A 9,261-nucleotide genomic window follows, 5' to 3' on the forward strand; every position below is an offset into this window, starting at 1 on the left:
ACAGAAAAACCCAGGGTGTGTGTGTGTGTGGGGGGGTGTCAAAATGGCAATGCAAATTTTATTATAATTAGTCTGGGCCCTGGTAAGGTCACATCAAGGTTCATGTCGTTTTCCTTTGCGTTTTCATGGAGAAGCAGACCGCTGGCCACCCATATAGAGGCAGTCTGAAGGCAGTGTTGGTCCCACCCCTGTCAGGACCCCAGGGCAGACCCCACCCCAGCCGTTCTTGTCTAATTTCCTACCTAACAAAGGGGAGAGGGGTGTGCAAGGGTGTGAACACCAGGCAGTGGGGATCATGGGGGTCACCTGAGAGTCTGTTGCCATGTAGGCCAATTTACTCTGAGATGAGGGTTTTGAGCTGAGGAGTCACATGATCTGATAGGTTTTAAAAGGACACCTCTGGCTGCCATGTTGAGAACAGATTGAAGGTGCAAAGAGTAGAAGCAGGAAGCAAGAGTTAGGAAGCTACTGCAAAAAATAACACAGATGAAAGGCGGGGTGTGGGGCTGTTACTGGGTTGACACAGACACAGTTCCCTTCCACTCCTTAGGGGTCTCCAGAACTTCCCCAGGGAATGAGGACTCTTCTCCCCCAGCAGGATTTAGCCTTTTCTCAGGGCCTTCCCTCCTCTTTCTTTAAGATCTCTTCAGCCCAAAGCACACACTAGTCAGCCCACTAAAGCAGACAGAAATTTGACTGCTGTTCTGTCTGTCAGCAAAATATTATTAAGTGTCTCGTAACTATAGCATGATGCTAATACTGAGAATACAAGAAGAAATAAGCCATGATCTGTGTACGGGAGAAGTTTATGGCTCAGTGATGGTTATGCCACTATGGGTGAGACACACTCTGCCAGCACATGAACAAAGATGGGGGCTGGTGCAGGGGGTATTCAGGGGTGCAGACCTAGGGGGAGCTAAGAGATACCTAAGCCTCAGGATATAAGCTAACAGACATGGCCTGCCCCTTGAAACACGTTCTTATTGCCTGGTGGAGTTGTCTCTACCTCCCCACCCCAGCCTCCATTTCCATCCTACCTCCACCCCCACCCCCTAGTGACCTTTGGCCCTACCCTAGAGAACCTTCTGCACCACTTTTCTAATTCTTCACTTCCACCAGAAACCAGAGTTAGGTCCTTCTTAGCAGCCTTTACATCTAGGGAAGAGCTGTCTGCTAGAAATATGATGTGAGCAACAAGTGTGATTTTAAAATTTCTAATAGCCACACTCTTAAAAGTTTTTAAAAAGTGATGTGAATTTTAATAGTATATTTATTTAAACCACATATCCAAATATTATCATTTTATGTGATCACATAAAAATTATTAATGTGGTACTTGAAAATTTTTTTCATAGTAAGTCCTAGAAACATTTCAATTTAGATGCCGATTTTTTATTGGGAATATGTGGTCTGTATTTAGATTTCACAAAATTAGATTGAAAAGGTTAATTCACACATTCAAGTTGTCTCACACATACTTAAGTTTTCCAATAGAATATCAACTTTTAAATTTACTTTTAAATCAGTTAAAATTAAGCACCTTAACAGTTCAGTTCCTCAGTGGCACATACAAGCCACATTTCAAGTGTTCAATACCCACATGTGACTAGTGGCTATCAGAGCACAGGCCTCTCCTGTCTGGGCCCCAGGTCCACCACTCAGCTCCTGCTTTCTCCAGTCACTGAGTTCACCCAGATCCTGCTGTGCTCAGCATCTCTTTGCAGACATACACCTGACCCTGCTTCCCTGCACCCCCATCTACAGCCTGCAGGAGGGACTCATGACTCATACCCATCCCTGGTTCCCCTGGCCCACTTTTTACCTGGTCCTCCTAGCTAGACTATCATCTTTACACATCAACATTAGCATATTGGAAAGCCAATTACTTCTGCCCTAGTCAAATTCACACAATTTCAGGATCAGGAGGCATTCTCTCCTCACTGAATGAGGCCCCAGGAAATTGGATCTTGTCTTCCTGTCAAATTGGAGGAGGTGGGATTTCAGTATTTGCTTGGTTTATGAGATGGGAAGGAGGGACGGAGAAGGTACCCGAGCATGGGTGGTAGTGTGAGTGGGAGAGAGGGTACCTGTGAGGGTTTGTGGGAGTGGGGAGGATGTTTCACATATGGTTCACTGTGACGGAATGATCTCGTTGTTAAATAAGCACCTTAAAGGATTATTTCACACTCATACTTTAAAATTTTTGTAATTTAAATTCTTTCCCTCAGGCTGGGGTTTTTCAAGCTTCAAATCTCTAGCTGGAATTGGCTCATTTGCATAATCCTACCTCTGAGATTTAGTCCCACTCCGTAGGGCTCCCTCATTGCCATGCCCTGCCCAGAAGTCTCTGCTAGGCATTTGCCTTCCTCAGTCTTCCCACTTTGGGCAGCGCCCTGCCCTGCCCCCCCCCCCTTCTTGGGAATGAGCCTGCTGTGCTGCTGCTGAGAGGCTGGGATAATCCTCCCTGAGCTATTTCAAGGATTAGTCCTACTGCCCTGTGCCCAGCTCCCACACTAGCAGGATTTCAGAGGTGTGGGCAGGACACTGTGCTATGAAGAGAGGGGCACAGCTCTGTTTCACACATCCATGCAGGGCAGTGAGCACCAGGCTGTAGGTCCCAGGTTTATTAGAGTATGTCATGGTTGGTGTTCGGTGAGATGGACCCTGGCAGTCTGCAACCTTAAATCTAAGAGCTGGAGAACTGAGTACCCGAAGTCCTTGGTCCTTAATCTTTGTCTTGAAACAGACACAGACACACACACACACACACACACACACACACACACACACACTCACCCCTCTTCTTTCCACCCTTACCCTTCACTTTCACACACCAACTTCATGATTTTCACAGTCTAAGCACTTTGCTTATTCTAATTTCTTTTAATCCTCACCTGAGGATATGTTTTTATTGGTTTTTAGAGAGAGAGGAAGGGGGAGAGAGAGAGAAACATCGATGTGAGAGAGAAACATCAGGTGTCTCCCCATGTGCTCTGACTGGGGATCAAACCTGCAACCTAGGTATGTGCCCTAATGGGAATGGAATCTGCAACCTTTTTGGTGTATAGGATGATGCTCCAACCAACTGAACCACCCAGCCAGGGAAGAGATCTGATTCTATAAAAAAAGATTAAAAATTATACTTTATGTTGGCACTCAGGCGAATATATTAATATTACATATTAAGATATCTCCTTCAATCTAAAGTTCATTTATTTTCTTCTGATTTTAAGTAAAATATTTTTGTGGATCCCTAAAATATTGTGTCTACTGTGCCTAATGGATAAGTCAGCCCTGCCCATGGCCCGCACATGCGCCCCCACATATGCACCCCCTCTCTCTTCTCCCAGCCATAGTCTTCGACAGCTGTAGAGGCCAGAACTGGGGGTAGTAGGAGAGCTGTAAGGTCCTCAGGTGGGTCATTTGGGCTCAGAGAAGGGCACTTAAGTTCCTGTCCCCTCCCTCTGAAAATGGAGACCTTCCTCACCAGGGAGAGGCAGGTACTGACCAAAGAAGGATGCGTTTATGATTTCCTCCCCCATCCCCCTTCCCCTGCATGCCACTGATTAGAGGTAAATCTGAGCAAATCTGAGGGAGCTCAAGTTTGGCAACAAAGGGGGTGGCTCAAGTCTAGACTCATTATATGACACATGAGACCCTCTCAGAGAGGTAATATAATAAGAGTGCTTAGAAAGAGATGGACCTATCTGACCTTGGGTAAACTCTTAAATCTCACAAAGCCTCATTTTTCGCCAACTGTACATAAGAATGACAGGAATAGCCCAGCCGGGTGTGGCTCAGCGGTTGAGCGTCAACCTAGGATCTAGGCGATTGGGGTTCGATTCCTGGTCAGGGCACATGCCCAGGTTGCGGGCTCGATCAATGACTCTCTCATCATTGATGTTTCTATCTCTGTCTCTCCCTCTCCCTTCCTCTCTCTGAAATCAATGAAGATGTATTTTTAAAAAAGAAAAAAAAGAATGACAGGAATATTTTCCTCACCATATTTTGATAAGTATTAAATATTGTATATGTACATGTATTTTGCACACAATTAAGTTTTATACACTTGTGAGGAAATACGATTGTTATGCAAAACAAATACACATAAAAGATCTCCGGCCTCTTCTCCACAGGTCAGATGCCCTGTCACAATTGAAATTATACATGTAAAGTACGCAGCTAATTGCCTGGCACAGAGTAGGGGCTCCAAAAAAATGGTACCTAGTATTGTAGCCTGGTTCCTATTTCCTTCTCTAAGCTCATCCCCACTCCTCTCTGCCTTGAACTTCAGCAACACCAAACTGCTTATGGTCTTTTCATTTCCCACCCCACTCCCAACTGTACATTTTCTCACCTCCTGATCATCGCAGCAGAAATTGGCCAGGTCTTCCTCCTGGGAATATAGGTAGACTATCCTTCCCAGCATCCCCTGCAGCTGGATGTGGCCATTTGAACCAGCTCTAGCCAAGGGAATGTAAACGAGAGTGACATATGCTGCTTCCAGGCCTGTTCCATCAAATCTCCCACATGCTCTTCATGCTCTTTCTCCTTCCACCTTGGAAGCTTTGTGTTTCAGATGGTAGAGCCATTGATGGAAAGAACTTGGTTCCCTAAATGAAAGCGTGAGGGAGAGCCGTCCACTGTTTTGGAGGTCCCGTTAGTGAGAAATAAACTTCCATTGTTTAAGCTATTATGGAGTTTTGAGTTTGTTGCAGCAGTTCGCCTTACCTTAATTAGTACTCCTATTGTTGCATGTCCCTGGAATGCCTATAACCTCACTCTGCTTCACCAGAGTAACTCCTACTTACCCTTTAAGCGTCACCTCTGGCATCACATCCTCCAGAAAACCCCTGGGAACCTCAGACCTCTCAGGAAGGGTTAGGTGTATCTAGCAAACAGCACACAATTGAATAACCTCTGTCCGCTCTCCCCTTCTTCCTAATAAAATCCCAATTTTGTTCAGGGCAGTAATGTACTCAGTTAACAATACCCATTTCACAAGATACCCATGCAGCTAGCAGCAGTCATGTGATCCAGTTCTGGCCAATAAGATGTAAGAGTAAGTTGCTGGGTGAGCATTATTAGATAAATTTTTTAAAGAATAGATTGGACTCATATCTGCCTTTAACCTTTTTCCTTTGTGCTCCCTTTCTTCCCATCCGGGAGTTAGCTGCAATGCCCAGGAATGGAGCACACATGTCACACCATAAGGATGACAGCTACGTGCTAAAGCCGAGTAGAAAGAAGATTCTGGGTTCCTCAAGGCACCATGGAGCCACTATATCAGCCCTGTTTTGCCTTCCTCTACTTCTCCTGTAATGTAGAAAACAGAAACTCCTAATGCTTAAGCTCAGAAAGCCCAACCGAAAGCAGTCTGAACTGAGTGTGTGCCCAGCTCCGTGCTCTGAGCACCCTGTGCTCCCCCCACACTGCTTCCATCAAAGCACAATCACACTCTGATGATCTTCGGCTTAAGTGTCTGTTTTCCTGACTTGTTTAAAGGCACAGAGCAAGCACTCAATAACTGTGTGCTGAGAGAATGGTGACAAGGGATACTGTTGTGTCTTTCTCAGCCTCACTCTTAAGAAAAAGGTATCCCTGGAGACACACAGAAAAAGCCCTCAGCCAGTGAGTGGCCTTCCTGCCCCCCACGCTCCTCTGTCAGTGGAGCGTTGCTCTATGACCCCTGAGGTCTCTTCAAGCTCTTGCACTCTCTGAGTCCACCTCACACCCAGTACATTCTCCACACCAAGTACAGTAGCAAGTATTAGACATAGGCTTGGCCAGGTACGTATGCAGTGCTTCTTACTCCCAGCACCGTTTTCTTTTTTAATTGAGGTGAAAGTCACATAAAATTGACCATTTTAAAGTGAATAATTCAGTGGCATTTAGTACATGCACAATGTGGTACAATCACTACTTCTATATAGTTCTAAACATTTTTATCACTCCCAAATAAAACCTTGTACCATTCAGTAGCCATTTCTCATTCTCCCTGTCCCTCAGCTCTCAGAAACCACCAATCTACGTTCTGTCTCTCAGGGTTTAACTATTCTGGGTATTTCATATAAATGGAATGACACAATGGGCCAACACAGACAGGTAGGGCCTTAGTGTCCACAAATTAGAATGACATTCAGCTTTTCTTCATCCAGAGTGAGGTCAAGGATTCCCATTTCAGCTTGAGTGGTTGAGGTCAATGTCTTTGCAATCTAGCTTCTTGGAAATTTTTATTTTTAAAAAATAATTTATTTTTCAGTTGACAGTTGACATAGAATATTATATTAGTTTCAGGTATACAACATAGTGATTAGACATTTATATAACTTACAAAGTAATCCCCTGATAAGTACAGTACCCACCTGACACCATACAGTTATTACAATATTATTGACTATTTTCCCTGTGCTGTACTTTACATCCCCATGACTACTTTTTGACTACCAATTTGTACTTCATAATCCCGTCCCCTTTCGTCACCCATCTTCGCCACCCATCCATCTAGGAAACATCAAAATGTTCTCCGTATCTGAGTTTGTTTCTGCTTTGTTTGTTCATTTAGTTTCTTAGATTCCACATTTAAGTGAAATAATATGATATTGTCTTTCTCTGTCTGACTCGTTTCACTCAGCATAATACCCTCTAGGTCCATCCATGTTGTTGCAGATGGCAAGATTTCTTTTTTTTTTAATGGTTGAGTCATATTCCATTGTATATATGAACCACTTCTTTACCCATTCATCTATTGATGGACACTTAGGTTGCTTCCATATCTTATTGTAAATAATGCTTCATTGAACATATGGATGGATATGTCTTTTCGAATTAGTGCTTTGGGTTTCTTGGGATAAACATCCAAAAGTGGAATTGCTGGGTCTTTTGTGATAGCCTTTGTTTTGAAGTCTATTTTGTCTGGTATAAGTGTTGCTACCCAAGCTTTATTTTGTTTCCATTTTCATGAAGTATCTTTTTCCATCTTTTTACTTTCAATCTGTTGTGTTTTTTTATCTGAAGTCTCTTGCAGTCAGCATATGTAAGGGTCTAGTTTTGTTATCCATTTAGCCAGTATTTTGATTGGAGCATTTCCTCTATTTACATTTAAAATAATTATTGATAGATATGTAGTTATTGCATTTTATTATTCATATTTTTAATCTATTTTTTCTTCTTAAAGAAGTTCTTTTAACATTTCTTATAATACTGGTTTGGTGGTGGTGAACTTTTTTAGCTTTTTCTTGTCTGGGAAGGAAATTTTTAAAATTAGGTCTGGGATAAGCCTGTCAATAGATAAGATAATTTTTATGGAGGGTGAACTATATGGGGCTGAACTGGTGGGCCTGGGCCCAAGGGGCACTGTCTAGTAGCACTTTTGTGAGAAAATACAGCTATGATTGATATGTGATGTGGTGTACGTTTGTGTGTCTATATGTAGACAGACATCCTGAAGCCCATACAAATTTCCTTTGGTGCTTGAATAAACTTTATAGATCACAAAGCACTTGGACATCCAATGGCAGCTCACAAGAGGCAGAGCAAGCACTTTTTTTTTTTTTGAATATATCTTTATTGATTTCAGAGAGAGGAAAGGAGAGGGAGAGAGAGAGACAGAAACATCAATGATGAGAGAGTCACTGATCGGCTGCAACCCGCAACCCAGGCACGTGTCCTGACCGGGAATCGAACCCTGATCAACGCTTAACGGCTGAGCCACACCCGGCCAGGCGGAGCAAGCACTCTTAACCCCAATTTATAAATGGGGCAACCAAGGCCCCATTAGAAAACTTGCCCAAGGTCCCACAAGGAATGAGTGGCAGAGCCCCCAAGCCTGTGTGCTCTCCTCTGTGCTCTGGATATCTTAGACCACTTATTGCTCTAGGTGTGACGGGGAAAATGTGTTAGCAGGTTGTATGAGTAAAAAACAAAATACCATAACCTGAATGGGTTAAAAAACATAATTATTTCTCAGTTCTGAAGGCTGGGAAATCCAAGATCAAGGTGCCAGTCAATTTGGTTCCTGAGAACTCTTCCTGGCTTGTAGATGGTCAGCTTCTCTCTGAGTACTCACATGGTGAAGAGAAAGAGAGAGCAAACTCTCTTTGTATAAGGGCACTAATTCCACCTTCATGACCTCACCTAACCCTAATTACCTCCCCAAAAGCCCCATCTCCAAGTACCATCTCATTGTGGATTAGGGCTTCAACATGTGAATTGTTGGGGAGGGGCACAAATATATGGTCTATAATACAGGTGGATACCACAGCTGGTGGGGAACATATGTTAGAGCTGGTGAGACAGTAAAATGTTTTTGTCAAAAAAGGTAATTCAAGCCTTAGCCAGTTTAGCTCACTGGTTAGAGCATCAGTCCTTGGACTGAAGGATCCGGGCGGGGTTCAATTCCAGCCAAGGGCATGTACTTCGGTTGCAGGCTCGATCCAGCTCCGGTCAGCAACCAATCAATGTGTCTCTTTCACAGAGATGTTTTTCTCTCTCCTTTCCTCCCTCCCTCCCCTCCCCCTCCCTCCCTCCCTCTCTCTTTCTTACACTCTCTCTGAAAGGCAATGGAAAAAATATCCTCAGGTGAGAATTAAAAAAAAAAAAGACAATTCAACCCTTAGCCAGTTTGGCTCAGTGGTTAGAGTATTGGCCTATGGACTGAAGGGTCCCAGTTTGAGTCCAGCCAAGGGCACATACCTTGGTTTGTGGGCTCAATGCCGGCCCTGGTCAGGTGCATGCGGGAGGCAACCAACCAATGTGTTTCTCTCACATCAATGTTTCTCTCTCTCTGCCCCTTCCACTCCCTCTGAAAAGCAATGGAAAAAAATGTCCTCGGATGAGGATTAAAAAAAAATTTTAAAAGACAATTCAAGCCCTGGCTGGGTAGCTCAGCTGGTTAGAGCATAGTCCCAATGCACCAAGAGTTCGTGTTCAATCCCCAGAGTACATACAGGAGGCAACCAATGAATGCATAAATGGAACATAAAATCAATGTTTCTCTCATTCAAATAAATAAATAAGTAAATAAGTAGGACAATTCAACCTAACTCCCCCAGAAGGAGGACAAAACTCAGAGAGTATTAGGAAGAAAGTAGGGTTGCCAGATTTAGCGAATAAAAATGTCAAATGCCTATGTGATTTTCAATTTCAAATAATAATTTTTTTTTTGTATAAGTATGTCCCATGCTCAGTTTCAGGTATACATATGTATACATATACATATATGTATACATATATATTAGTGTATGTAAATTTTTTCTGGAA

The sequence above is a fragment of the Miniopterus schreibersii genome, assembly GCF_964146895.1.
Source record: "Miniopterus schreibersii genome assembly, chromosome: 2".
In the NCBI taxonomy this organism is placed as follows: Eukaryota; Metazoa; Chordata; class Mammalia; order Chiroptera; family Miniopteridae; genus Miniopterus; species Miniopterus schreibersii.